Below are 16,118 nucleotides of genomic sequence, written 5' to 3'. Positions count from 1 at the left end.
AATATCAAGAGGACTAGTCTCCTCCATATTTAATGCAATCAACACCTCTTTAATAAAGAACGAATATACTCCATTTGAAATAAATATGAAGTTTTGTCGGTGTCAATATCTGAGGCAGATTCTTCTGAACCAGATAGATCCTCATCAGAGATAGATAAATAAGAATGCTGTCGGTCATTTAAAAATTCATCGAATTTATGAGAAGTTTTAAAAGACCTTTTACATTTATTAGAAGGTGGTATAACAGACAGGGCCTTCTGAATAGAATTAGAAACAAATTCTCTCACATTAACAGGAATATCCTGAAAATTAGATGTTGAAGGAACAACAACAGGTAATGGATTAGTACAAATGGAAATATTGTCTGCTTTTGAAAGTTTATCATGACAACTAACACAAACTATAGCCTGAGGAACAGTTACCACAAGTTTACAACAAATGCACTTAGCTTTGGTAGAACCGACATCAGGCAGCAACATTCCAGAAGTAGATTCTGAGACAGGGTCAGATTGAGATATCTTGCAATATGTAATAGAAAAAACAACATATAAAGCAAAATTATCAATATCCTTATATGACAGTTTCAGGAATGGGAAAAAATGCAAACAGAATAAGCCTCTGGAAACCAGAAGCAAAAAGAAATAATGACTTAAATAATGTCAAAACGTCTGCAACAAACACGAGCGTCATAGATGACGCAACTATGTAAAAACAGCCCGCAATTTAGCAAAGAAAGTCAATTTGAAAAATTTCAGGTAAGAAATCATTTTTTCATATGCATTTCCCAAAAATGAAACTGACAGTCTGTAAGAAGGAAATATACTGATTAACCTGAATCATGGCAAATATAAGTATAAAACTTTACATATAAAGTGCCAAACAATAGCTGAGAGTGTCATAAATAAAATAAGACATACTTACCAAATGACACTCATCTACATAAAGTAGATAGCCAAACCAGTACTGAAACGAGAATCAGTAGAGGTAATGGTATATAAGAGTATATCGTCGATCTGAAAAGGGAGGTAGGAGATGAATCTCTACGACCAATAACAGAGAACCTATGAAATAGATCCCTGTTAGGATTACCATTGTATTCAATAGGTAATACTCCCTTCACATCCCTCTGTCATTCACTGCACTCTGAGAGGAACCTGGCTTCAGCATGCTAAGAAGCGCATATCAACGTAGAAATCTAGCACAAACTTACTTCACCACCTCCATAGGAGGCAAAGTTTGTAAAACTGAATTGTGGGTGTGGTGGGGGGTGTATTTATAGGCATTTTGAGGTTTGGGAAACTTTGCCCCTCCTGGTAGGAATGTATATCCCATACGACACTAGCTCATGGACTCTTGCCAATTACATTAAAGAAATGAATTTCCCCCTATCTCCCACCCTCTCCCTCCCTCTCCCACCATCTCCCCCCCTCTACTTCCTCCTCTCCGGACTCAATAAAGCATGCGCGCGCACACACGCGGGCATGCACGCCCCGCACGCTCCTGGTCACTTGCGCACTATGCAGGGACAGGATCCGGAAGTCCCTCCATCGATGGGCCACCCATCCACCTCCCAGCAGCAGCTCCCACCAACCAATGATTGGCACCATCGATGGCCAATGCAGTGAGGGCCACTGAGTGGCTTTCTCTGCATTGGATGCTTAAAAAAAGGGAATTGCAGGATTCCTCAATATCGAGGCATCACTGCAATACCCTGAGAGCTGCTGGAAGCGATCACAATCGCTTCCAGCACTCAATTAGACCGAGGACGCACCAGGTACATCCATTGTCACTAACTGACAATTTTTGCAGGGCGTACCTGGTACGTCCTTGGTCGTTAAGGGGTTAAAGGGACAGTCTAGTCTAAAATAGACTTTCATGATTTAGATAGCAAATGTAATTTTAATACATTTTCCAATTTTTTTTATCACCAATTTTGCTGTGTTCTCTTGGTATTCTTAGTTGAAAGCTAAACCTAGGAGGTTCATATGCTAATTTCTAAGCCCTTGAAGGCTGCCTCTTCTCTCAGGGCATTTTGACAGTTTTTCACCACTAGGGTGTTAGTTCATGTGTGTCATATAGATAACATTGTGCTCACCCACGTGGAGTTCCAGGGAGCTAGCTCTGATTCGCTAAAATGGATGTCTGTCAAAAGAACTGAAATAAGGGGGCAGTTTGCAAAGGCTTAGATACAAGATATTCACAGAGGTAAAAAGTGTATTTATATAACTGTGTTGGTTATGCAAAACTAGGGAATGGGTAATAAAGGGATTATCTATCTTTTAAAACAATAAAAATTCTGGTGAAGACTGTCCCTTTAAGGCAAAATCATGTTAAGCTCACCTCAGCCAGCTGCCAATGGGTGTTCATCCAATTAATAAATAGGCCTCCATTTATCATTTATCATATTAGGAACCTCGTCCGCCCAGATTCACTGTAAGAGGGCTACATATGCTATCATTGCACAAGCTGCTCGGGGTGATTTTAGTCTGTGACACTTTAGGTGGCAGATAGGCTAGACTGCAGCTACTTAAAGGGATAGGAAAGTCAATATTAAATTTGCATGATTCAGCTAGAGAATGTAATTTTAAAACACTTACGGCTAGATTTAGAGTTTTGACGGTAAAAAGCCGCGTAGCTAACGCTGCTTTTTTTGCCAACACACCCTTCCAACAACGCTGGCATTTAGAGTTGTCCAAGGGGCTGCTTTAGGTTCAAAAAAGGGTGCGTTGAGCCTAACTTAGCTCCACTTCAACCCTCAATACCAGCGTTGCTTACGGTAGCGGTAAGCTTGAAAAACGTGCTCGTGCACGATATCCCCATAGGAAACAATGGGGCATTTTTGGCTGAAAAAAACCCTAACACCTGCAAAAAAGCAGCGTTCAGCTCCTAACGCAGCCCCATTGTTTCCTATAGGGAAACACTCTCTAAGTCTGCACCTAACACCCTAACATGAACCCCGAGTCTAAACACCCCTAATCTTACACTTATTAACCACTAATCTGCCGCCCCTGCTATCGCTGACCCTGCATATTATTATTAACCCCTAATATTCAGCTCCGGTCACCGCCGCAACCTACATTATCCCTATGAACTCCTAATCTGCTGCCCCTAACACCGCCGACCCCTATATTATATTTATTAACCCCTAATCTGTCCCCCCTACGTCGCCGCTACCTTACCTACACTTATTAACCCCTAATCTGCCCACCGGACCTAGCCGCCACTATAATAAATGTATTAACCCCTAAACCGCTGACTCCCGCCTCGCAAACACTATCATAAATTGTATTAACCCCTAATCTGCCCTCCCTAACAACGCCGCCACCTACCTACAATTATTAATCCCTAATCTCCCGCCCGCACCGACGCCGCTACTATAATAAAGTTATTAACCCCTAAACATAACTCTAACCCTAACACCCCCTAACATAAATATAATTTATATTAAACGAAATAATATTCCTAAGATTAACTAAATTATTCCTATTTAAAACTAAATACCTATAAAATAAACCCTAATATAGCTACAATATAATTAATAGTTACATTGTAGCTATTTTAGGATTTATATTTATTTTACAGGCAACTTTGTATTTATTTTAACTAGGTACAATAGCTATTAAATAGTTAATAACTATTTAATAGCTACCTAGTTAAAATAAATACAAAATGACGTAAAATAAATCCTAACCTAAGTTACAATTAAACCTAACACTACACTATCAGTAAATTAATTAAATAAATTACCTACAATTACCTAAAATAAAATAAAATAAAATACAATAAAATAAACTATTCTATAATACAAAAAAAACAAACACTAAATTACAAAAAATAAAAAAGAATTACAAGCAGTTTAAACTAATTACAACTAATCTAAGCCCCCTAATAAAATAAAAAAGCCCCCAAAATAAAAAATTCCCTACCCTATTCTAAAATACAAAAGTAATCAGCTCTTATACCAGCCCTTAAAAGGGCTTTTTTCGGGGCCTTGCCCCAAAGTAATCAGCTCTTTTGCCTGAAAATAAAAATACGATACCCCCCAACATTACAACCCACCACCCACATACCCCTACTCTAACCCACCCAAACCCCCCTTAAAAACCTAACACTAACCCCCTGAAGATCTCCCTACCTTGTCGTCTTAACCCAGCCGAGCCGAATTCTTCATCCAAGCGGAGCAAGAAGATGTCCTCCATCCGGTAGAAGTCTTGATCCAAACGGAAAAGAAGAGGTCCTCCATCTGGGCGAAGTCTTCAACCAAGCGGCAAAGAAGAGGTCTTCCATCCGTGCAATGTCTTCTTCCAAGCGGCATCTTCTATCTTCTTTCTTCCGGATCCATCTTCATCCCACCGAACATCCTTCTTCCCCGACGGACTAACGACGAATGAAGGTTCCTTTAAGGGACGTCATCCAAGATGGCGTCCCTTCAATTCCGATTGGCTGATAGAATTCTATCAGCCAATCGGAATTAAGGTAGAAAAAATATGATTGGCTGATGCAATCAGCCAATCAGATTGAGGTTCAATCTGATTGGCTGATCCAATCAGCCAATCGTATTGAACTCGCATTCTATTGGCTGTTCCGATCAGCCAATAGAATGCGAGTTCAATACGATTGGCTGATTGGATCAGTCAATCGGATTGAACTTCAATCTGATTGGCTGATTGCATCAGCCAATCAGATTTTTTTCTACCTTAATTCCGAATGGATGATGGAATTCTATCAGCCAATCGGAATTGAAGGGATGCCATCTTGGATGACGACCCTTAAAGGAACCTTCATTCGTCGTTAGTCCGTCGGTAGAAGAAGATGGCTCCACGTCGGCTCCTTTGAAGATGGCTCCGCTCCACTCCGAATGGATGAAGATTGAAGACGTCGCCTGGATGAAGACTTCTACCGGATGGAGGACCTCTTCTTGCCCCGCTTGGATGAAGACTTCTACCGGATGATGGACCTCCTCTGCGCACCTTGGATGAAGAATTCGGCTCGGCTGAGTGAAGACGACTCAAGATAGGGAGATCTTCAGGGGGTTAGCGATAGTTTTTTTAAAGGTGGGTTTGGGTGGGTTAGAGTAGGGGTATGTAGGTGGTGGGTTGTAATGTTGGGGGGGTTTTGTATTTTTATTTTCATGCAAAAGAGCCGATTACTTTGGGGCAAGGCCCGCAAAAAGCCCTTTTAAGGGCTGGTAAAAGAGCTGATAACTTTTGTATTTTAGAATAGGGTAGGGAATTTTTTATTTTGGGGGGCGTTTTTATTTTATTAGGGGGCTTAGATTAGGTGTAATTAGTTTAAACTGCTTGTAATTCTTTTTTCTTTTTAATTTAGTGTTTTTTGTATTATAGAATAGTTTATTTTATTGTATTTTATTTTATGTAATTGTAGGTAATTTATTTAATTAATTTAATAATAGTGTAGTTTAATTGTAACTTAGGTTAGGATTTATTTTACAGGTAATTTTGTATTGATTTGTATTGATTTTAACTAGGTAGCTATTAATTAGTTATTAACTATTTAATAGCTATTGTACCTAGTTAAAATAAATACAAAGTTGCCTGTAAAATAAATATAAATCCTAAAATAGCTACAATGTGACTATTAGTTATATTGTAGCTATATTAGGGTTTATTTTATAGGTAAGTATTTAGTTTTAAATAGGAATAATTTACTTAATTTTAGGAATATTATTTAGTTTAATTTAAATTATATTTATGTTAGGGGGTGTTAGTGTTAGGGTTAGGTTTAGGGGTTAATAAATTTATTATAGTAGCGGCGACGGTGCGGGCGGGAGATTAGGGGTTAATAATTGTAGGTAGGTGGCGGCAATGTTAGGGAGGGTAGATTAGGGGTTAAAAAAATGTACTCTAGTGTTTGTGAGGCGGGAGTGCGGCGGTTTAGGGGTTAATACATTTATTATAGTGGCGGCAAGGTCCGGTCGGCAGATTAGGGGTTAATAAGTGTAGTTAGGTAGCGGCGACGTTGGGGGGCAGATTAGGGGTTAATAAATATAATAAAGAGGTCGGCGATGTTAGGGGCAGCAGATTAGGGGTTCATAGGTATAATGTAGGTTGCGGCGGTGTCCGGTCGGCAGATTAGGGGTTAAAAACTTTTATTAGAGTGGCAGCGATGTGGGGGGGCCTCGGTTTAGGGGTACATAGGTAGTTTTTGGGTGTTAGTGTACTTTATAGCACAGTAGTTAAGAGCTTTATATTCCGGCATTAGCCCATAAAGCTCTTAACTATTGACTTTTTTTGGCAGTATGAGTCTTGTCGGTAGAGGGTCTACCGCTCACTTCTCCCAAGACTCCAAATACCAGCGTTAGGCAGATCCCATTGAAAAGATAGGATACGCAATTGGCGTAAGGGGATCTGTGGTAGCCTGGAATCGCGGTAGGGAAGTGAGCATTAGACCCTTTCCTGCCTTATTCTAAATACCAGCGGGCGGCCAAAATCAGCGTTAGGACCCCTTAACACTGCTTTTGATGGCTAATGCCAAACTCTAAATCTAGCCATTAGAAATGAACTATTTTCAAATGTGCTTCGTTCTCTTGGTATCCCTCATAATCACTCAGATGCCAGAGGGGTAACCTTGACCCTTTTGGTGCTTAGGTTAAACTAATTTAAGAGTCTGTTCAGTGCTTCTCCTCTGGGCATGACTCCAGACATCTACAGATGTCTCATGTGTGTCCCTCAGGTCCTAATCCAAGTAGTGCAGGACAACATACCCCCAGGGCAGCGGTGGGTAAAGCTTTGTTTCCCAACTTAGGCAGTGCCAATTTTTAAAATATTATGGGCCAGATTTAAATATATATATATATATATATATAATACACCTGTTTCCCCAGCCCACAAACAGGAAAACTGTAAAAGGTCACTATAAGTGCATTTTTTGCTAGCATATGGCTCACCTGTTGCCAGTGTTATTCACCATCACCGGGATAACAGTTCCGCTCCACAGTAGCTGCAGCAGATCCCCGGCCCTCACACAGCAGCTTCCGGTTTAGTCTGCCCCCAGTCTCAGCTGAAAAGCTCTGCCCTGCTCCTAAGTACCGCAGACACTGTGCGTGGGTTCTCCATCCTACAGTCTGCACTTTGATCATTGCGCTGCGCTTCCTCATTCACTAAGTTCTCACAGTGACAGATAACCTGTGTCCCGTGCACAGGAAGTGTGGAACTCAGCAAGTGCAACCATTTAGGTGAGCTGAAACCATCGCGGGAGCCGAGGAGGCTTACTCGAGTAGAGTAACAGTTCCTGCCTGGTAGTAACTCCCTGGAGGGTGTCAGCCCTGGTGCACCGTGCGGTCCGCACCCCGCCACTGTTAAACCCACTGCTCTTACTACAGCAACTGAAAACATATCATTGCAGCTCTCTAACTTTGCGCCCCCCCCCACTGAGGTGCCCTAAGGCGGCTGCCAAGTTGCCTTATACAAGTTCCAGGCCTGGGGGCGGCCCCACTAGAGAGTCCATTTTTATGTCATGGTTACAGTCATTGTTGGCAGAAGTGTTCACCGCCTGGCGTGCGTACTGTAGATTTTACTTTTTTTTCCAGCAGTGCTACACATTTTAAATTTCTGTAGGTATGTAATTTTCAAATACACAGGATTAAACTTCATAAAATATGAAAGGAAATAATATATTTCTTTACATATATCATGAAGTTTAATCCTACAGTAAATCATGAATGTTGTAATATCCTGTTATAGGGGTGTTTCTCTGCAGCAGGCACTGGAGCACTTGTCAGGATAGAAGGAATAATGGACGGGGCAAAATACCGTCAACTTCTTGAGGAAAATCTGCTGCCCTCTGCCAGGAAGTTGTCAAAGGGAAGAAGGTTTACCTTCCAACATGACAATGACCCAAAGCACAAAGCAAAAATGACCACACATTGGTTAAAGGAGGAAAATGTAAATGTCCTTGCATGGCCTAGTCAGAGCCCAGACTTAAACCCCATTGAATATCTGTGGCACGACTTGAAAACTGCAGTCCACAAACTGTCACTATCAAATGTAACGAAACTGGAGCAGTTCTGCAAAGAAGAGTGCACAAATATTGTACAGTCTAGATGTGCAAAGTTAGCAGAGACTAAAGACTAAAAGCTGTAGTTAAACTAAAAGGTGGTTGAACAAAATACTGACACAAGGGGGTGATCCTTTTTCCAACTCAGTGATTCTGTTTTTTAATTGTCTTTATTTTTGTCTGATATGCTGGTGTTATATCTTTTACTTGGATGTTATAAGTTGAGTAAATACAACTGGATAAACAAAAACTTTGCCTGTCTTTATTTCAGGCTGCAAAGCAACAAAATGTGATTATTTTCAAGGGGGGGTGATTATTTTCCATACCCACTGTACATTCATTTATTTTGTTATGTAAAGGGAAATTAAGCACTGCATTGCAAAAGAAATTTATTTAAATCACTTACCACTATCATTTTCTTTGCACATTTGATAAGAATTTAAAATCTATAACAGTTATTTATTTTTTAATTATTAGGTCATTTAACTTTGAAAATTGGGGATTTTCTTATTCTAAGAACTGGAAATACATGCTCCAGACTTCTCAAAGATAACCCTGCTACATATCTCAGTGTTCTCCAAAGAAAAGTTTGCCAGCCGGGTGGCATTATGATCTAGTGGGATATGTGATATATTATTCTTCTCCCTGTATTGCAATAAGTGTTCATGTGGGGTATTAATGACAAAGTTATTTTTTTTTAAATTTATAACCCTTGTTTTGTAGCCATTTTGTTTGAATGATTGGGACAGTGCAATGAGGTATTTGTCATGGTCCTTGATATCTGAGCAAATTCTGATATCTGTAGATTATTGATAATGCACTTTAACACATTAAATACTGGACTAATTGCTGACTCTGGGTTCTTGACACATTATCAAATTTATTGGTAATATACTTTCATATAGTCAATTACATTGTATACTCCACACTCTTTATACATAGGTACACAAGTAATCTTATGTCTACAATAATGTCATTACTATTATTATTTGTTCTTTTTTTATAATCACACAATTACATATATTTATACATATTGATGCCAGGTATTTGTCTCTATCTGTAACTGTTCACAGAGCACTTACTCTTGTGAGCTGAAGAAATGTTGAGGTAAAATATTTTCTTTTATTACATAGAGATGTTCAGGTTATATTTCATGTAAGGTTTTTACAGTTATGCTGCATCACTTTCAAGTGATTTAGCATATGAGTATTATGACCCTTTAAGTAAGATAGTGGCAATCCATCCTGTATGGAGGGAGTGCAACACGTGCCCTTTTTATAGGTATTTTACAGCAAAAGTTGGCAAAATAAATAATGAATGTATATTGCAATGTTGTTTCATTGACCTTTAATAAATCTTTTATATGGATATTAAATAGTGAGTTAAATGTCCATTTAACATAGACTAGTAATGAAATAGAGTATTATACCCCCTATCTAGTTATAAACTAGAAAAAAAATAAGAACAAAGTATTTGCTATCATACTTAAAGGGACAGTCTACATCAGCATTTTCATAGTTTAAAAAGATAGATCATTATTATCAGTTATTTGTAGAGCGTCAACAGAGTCAACAGTGCTATAAACATAGGCATGATGTGCAAGTTAACATTTATAGGGATCAAGTGGGTAGAGGGCCCTGCTGAGAGTTGCACTTTTGTAGTCAGCTCTTATGAAGGTGATCTACAAACAGCTGGCTTATAGGCTTACATGCTAAGGGGGTACAAGAAGATAACAAAGGAGGAGAGGAACTGGGGTTAGGAAAGGTTAGTGTAGGTTATATGTATCCCTGAACAGTAGAGTCTTTAGGGAGTACTTGAAACTTTTAAAACTAGGGTAGAGTCTTGTGGAGCAAGGCAGAGAGTTCCACAAGATAGGGGCCAGTCTGGAGAAGTCTTGTAGACAGGAGTGTGAGAAGGTTACAAGAAAGGAGGAGAGGAGTAGGTTGTGAGCAGAGCGAAGGGGACGGGAGAGAGAGTATCTGGAGAGAATTTCTGAGATATCGGGGGGAGTAATGCAGTTGAGGGCCTTGTATGTCAGAGTCAGAATTTTGTATTTAATTCTGGAGGCAAGAGAAAGCCACTGAAGCGACTAGCAAAGATGTACAGCAGATGAAGAGCAATGTATAAGGAAGATGAGCCTGACAGAGGTATTCATTATGGATTGTAAAGGAGATAAGCGGCAGCTAGGGAGACCAGAGAGGACAGAGTCAATTAGGCGGGAAAGAATGAGAGAGTGGATTAAAATCTTAGTTGTGTCTTTTGTAAGGAAATGTTGAAGACATCGGGCATGCGGGGTAGGGGTCATGAAGGAGTTATCAACCCTGGAGATGGTGGAGATTTTGAAAGAAGGGGGGAAAATAAGAAGCTCAGTTTTGGAGTGATTTAGCTCAAGGTAATGAGAGGACATCCAGGAAAAGATATAAGAAAGGCAGTTAGTGAAACGCGTTAGCAAGGAGGGAGATAGATCTAGTGCAAAGAGGTAGATTTTGATTGTCGCCAAACACACACACCAACGCTGATCACTACCGCAGTGGGAACCAAAAGTTTAAAGGGATATCAGTCCATATAGATCCTTCAAAGGACCTCCTGTGTGACCGTAATTACAACAGCCCGATATGCATATTTATGCTTGAATCCTCATATGTAACACTTAACACCCTACAGCAGCCAATATATGAACAAATTAATGTCACTTACTGTGGGTAAAAGTTCGTCCTCACTGACTCTTCTCCGTGCGAGCATACAAATCCAGCGTTTCACTCTAAATCCAGCTCTCCTGGCTCTGCATAAAGTACATCCGGTCCTCCGGTACTAGAGCAAGTACTTATGCTTGGATCTCCTGAAAAACTCTGAAGGTGCCCTATGGGTATCCTTAATGAATGCCACACTTCCAAACTCAAAAAAACCCAGGCCGGCACCGTATCGACAGTAATAAAAGGAGCAACTTTATTTGATGAATTAAAATATTGAGACACACGAGAAAACATACACACCAAACAGCTACTAAGTGTTAAAAGTGAAAAAGGCTACAACCTCGGCCCGATGACGTCACTGACGCATTTCCGGTGTTACCCGTAGTCATAGTTACCGTCATGGGGTCTGGCTATCCTTAAATAGGTATAGATACAGGTATAAGCCCTTAAGTATAATACTACATGTCAAAACATTTTTAACACTTAGTGGTCACAAATTTAATGAACAATTTACTGATATCCCTAACTGCCTAATACATAACAATAAAATGTACTCTCCTAAAAATAAGAACTTACTATAGTGTTGCAATACATCAGTAATATGTTTCTCTCTATATAGCACTTCAAACGCACAATCATAGTTAGTTCTATTACACAATGTAAATACACTTCGACCTATTTGGTGATATTATTTAATCTAGACATTTAAAATTCTCCAACTTTTGAGGCTTCTTAATCAGCTAATACAAAAATACTAACAGATTCCACTCACTTGTCTTATGTTCTGTATGATCAAAAGTATGTCCATAGATCATAAGATTCTTAAGGATGCTGTGGTACTTAATATATATTAATTTATTTCTTGGATTCAGAGAGTTAATTTACCCAAATCTTACAGTCCTAGTCCTCTGATTTCAAAATAGGACACATTCTTAATGTACAGGGTACCCTATGCACTCGTTTCTTAAACATGCCAGCAGTATAGAAGAGGATATAGATAAAAAAAAAAAAAAAATATATATATATATATATATATATATATATATAAAATTTTGATTGTCATCAGAATGTAAATGATATTGAAACCCATGGGATTTTATGAATGAACCTAATGTGTAGATTGTAATGATTCCTTGTGAGGATCTATTATGTAGAGCAGTAAGAATATTTAAATTGTAACTAACAAGTTAGGTATAATTTGTAGATATGTAGCCAAAACTAGGATTCCTCTGCAATAAAAATAAGAGGAATAAGTTAGTAGAAGAATATCCCAATAACTTCCTTTAGAAGAACAGATTATGTCAAATAAGGCTTGAAAACAAAGAGACAGGCACTTGTCGCTTCAGGGAAAAGCTCCTGCATGAACAAATTTCCAAGCAAAGTGAGAAGGATCCTCCTACTATTTAAATGGGAAAGAATTAAATTAGCCAACCCTTACTTAAAGAGGCAGTACATGACAGATTCCCCCTGTCAAGAAACACCTCAGGGGTTTCATGGCTTAGGACTGTCGGGGTGACGTCTATGAAAGAGAGACACTAATCGATCTGCCGATAAGTTGACTGCAGGTTCCCACAAATCTTCTTCATGAGAATAACCCTTCCAATGGATTTAATACTGTAACATACCTATGCATCTTCTGGAATCGAGTATGTCAGATACTTCATATTCTTGTTCATCCAATATAAGTGGAGTAGTCTGACAATTTATTTGATTCCTTAAAGCTATATACGGTTTCAGTAGAGATACATGAAATGTAGGGTGGACTCTCAAAGTTGGTGGTAGATTCAAGTTGATAGCGTTTTGATTGATAATCTTGACTATTTCATAGGGTCCAACAAAAGTAGGTTTCTTAGAAGATGTCTTTAACTTTAAATATCTGGTAGACAGCCAAACTCTGTCTCCTACTTTATATTCTGGTGATCTTCGTCTTCGTAAATCATAGTAATATTGTTGTTTTTGTTGTGCTGCTTGAATGTTTCCTTTAAGGACTTGTAAAGTTTGAGAAATTGAATTTATATAATCCTCAACCATTGGAGAGTTGGATATAATTGTGGAGTCAAGATGAAATGATGGATTGTACCCGTAATTAGCAAAGAATGGTGAATATTTTGTTGATGAGTTTTTACTGTTATTATAGGCAAATTCCGGACATGGTATTAGTTCTGCCCAATGATGTTGTTGGAATGAACAGTGTGATCGTAGAAATTGTTCGAGCCATTGATTAGTTCTTTCGGTTTGGCCATTCGAATGAGGATGGTATGCAGTTTATAATCTTCGTTGAATCTGTAACCTTTTACATAATTCTTTCCAAAATTTTGAAGTAAATTGACTTCCTTGGTCGGTTGTTATAGATTTTGGTAATCCATGTTATCGTACTACATTTTGAATTAATAATTTTGCGGTCTGTGCTGCTGTTGGTATTTTTTGTGTTGGTATAAAATGTGCCATTTTTGTTAATTGATCTACTACAACCATTACTGTGGTGTTGTTAGAAGATGTGGGTAACTCTACAATGAAGTCCATTGCTATAGATTCCCAAGGTCTGTTAGGGATTGGTAAACTTATTAGAAATCCATAAGGCTTTTGAATGTCAGGCTTAGTTTGTGTACATATAGGACATGATTTGATGTAAGACGTTTTAGTCTCTTTCATATTGGGCCACCAATACTCTCATTGAAGCAGATCCAAAGTTTTTTGAATACCAGGGTGCCCAATGAGTAGTGATTTTCCTTTAAAATTCTCTCCTGTAATACTGGAGGTATATAAATACAATTCTTATAATACATTAGACCATGCGGCCCTTTTTCCAAACGTTACTTAAGAACTTGAGAATCCTGTTCTTGTGCACTTCGTATTGAAGTTATTAAATCTTGTTGAATGATCATTATATGATCAGTTGGTATTACTGTAGAATTAGGACGTTTGTGTGAAATTGTTTCTGTTTGTCTTGAAATAGCATCTGCTTTCCCGTTCTTGGCTCCTGACCTATAAAGAATTAAGTAGTTGAATCGAGAAAGGTATAAACTCCATCTTACCTGACCGGCGGATAGTGCGCGGGTTGTTTGAAAATAGTCTATATTCCTGTGATCAGTGAATATGAGAATTGGGCTTATTGTTCCTTCTAATAGGTGCCTCCAATATTCTAATGATGCTCTTATTGCCAACAATTCCTTTTCTCCTATCGGATAATTCAACTCTGCTTGTGACATGCATCTGGAATAGTATGCCACTGGGTGCAGTGGTTCCTTTGATTTTCTTTGAGACAGAATGGCACCTAATGCTACATCTGATGCATCTACTTCCATTGTATATTGTAGATTTGGATCTGGATAATGAAGGAGTGGTGCTGTTGTAAAATTTGCTTTCAGACAGTTAAAAGCAGTTTGTGCTTTTCTTGTCCAGTGAAAGTGTGATTTATTCCCTGTTAGTTGTGTTAATGGTTTGACTATATGTGAAAACCCTTTTATAAATTTCCTATAAAAGAACCCGAGAAATTTTTGTAATTGTATTTTAGTCTTGGGTATAGGCCAATTCGTTATTGCTGAAACTTTGTCGTCTTGCATTTGAATTCCTGTTGGACTTATTTTGTAGCCCAAAAAGGAGATTTCAGTTGCATGGAAAATACATTTTTCTGATTTTGCATATAAATGATGTTTACGTAAACGAGTAAGTACTGTGGTGACATGTTGAATGTGATCTTTTAAATTTTCTGAGTAGATTAATATGTCATCGATATAGATTATCATATATACATCTAGTAGATCCCTAAAAATATCATTAATACAATTCTGGAAGGTTGCTGGGGTGTTGCAGAACCCTAATGGCATCACAGTGTATTCAATGGCATCACAGTGTATTCAAATAACCCGTATCTAGTTCTGAAAGCTGTGAGCCATTCGTCACCCTCTCTGATTCTAATTAGATTGTATGCCCCTCTTAAATCTAATTTTGTATATATCTTAGCTGTACTTAATCTTTCTATTAATTCGGGATTAATGGTAAGGGGTATCTGTTTTTAATAGTTAACTTATTAAGTTACCGATAATCTATGATTGGTCTTAATGATTCATCTTTGTTTTTCACAAAAAATATTCCAGCACCTGCTGGAGAAGTACTAGGCCGAATAAAACCTTTTCTAAGGTTTTCGTCAATATATTCTTTTAAATGTCTTAATTCAGGTTGTGATAAAGGATAAATTCGTCTGTAAGGAATAGGTGATCCTGAACAAAGTTCTATGGGACAATCATAACACCTGTGAGGTGGTAAGGTTTCTGCTTCACGTTTATCAAACACATCTAAAAATTCTGTGTATTATGGTGGAACAGATATTTCACTTGTCTGGAAAATTAAGGATAGATTTAAACAATTCTCTTTACAATATTGTGAATCAAAATCTATGCCGATTTTATATTTGGCTGATGTTTCTGCAACCATTTTAAACCAAGGACTATTGGAAATAATGGTGAGGGTGTTATATCAAACTCTATAAATTCAGTGTGACCATTATTTGTTATAACTGTGAGGGGTGTAGTTTGATGTGTAATAGAATATAGATGAAAGTGTACCATCAAAGACATGAAATACTACTGGATTTGCTTTTTGAACTTTTGGAATTTAATTTTTTTTCTACAATACTAGAATCAATGAAAAGGCTGGATGCTCCTGAATCAATGACGGCTTAGAATCTCTTGGCGATCCCACTGTAGGGAGAGAGAAATTTGACAGTAAATGGGAAGTTCAGGAGATAAAGAAAATGAGAAATGTTCATCATTAGTGTTACCTTTTTTAGACTTTGACAGCAGAGGACATTCTTTTACCTCGTGGTCTTTCGCTGCACAGTAGAGGCATAAGTTATTCATACGTCTTCTTATTTTCTCCTCTGGTTTGAAAGGTCCTCTGACATAATCTACGTCCATAGGTTCTTTTGATGGTCTTGGAGATGGAGAACTAGAGGATACTGAAAACTTATATTTTTGGTAGTCAAAATGTCCTCTTTCTTTTCGCCTCTCACGTAATCTTCTATCTTTTGTAATACTTAAGCTGATTAACCCATCTAAAGTTTCTGGTAAATCAACTCTCACCAATTTGTCTTTTATTCCTTCTGACAGTCCCAACCTAAACTGATTTTTTAATGCCACAGCATTCCACTGACTGTCCTTTACCCATCTTTTAAAATCAGCTATATAGTCTTCAACACACCTTTTGTTTTGTTTCAAGGCACGCATGTTATTCTCTGCTGTGATTTGCTTCATTGGATCCTCATAAAGTAAGGCATCTAATGAATCTAAGACAGGATCGTTAGTCTCAAATAAACCATTTGCCCATGATCTGGGCTCTGCCCGTAAATATGATATCACAGTTAGAACCTTTTGTTTTTCTGTAACATACGTTTTAGGTTTCATAACAAAT

This window comes from Bombina bombina, chromosome 2 (assembly GCF_027579735.1).
Source record: "Bombina bombina isolate aBomBom1 chromosome 2, aBomBom1.pri, whole genome shotgun sequence".
In the NCBI taxonomy this organism is placed as follows: domain Eukaryota; kingdom Metazoa; phylum Chordata; class Amphibia; order Anura; family Bombinatoridae; genus Bombina; species Bombina bombina.
This window is presented reverse-complemented; position numbering follows the sequence as displayed.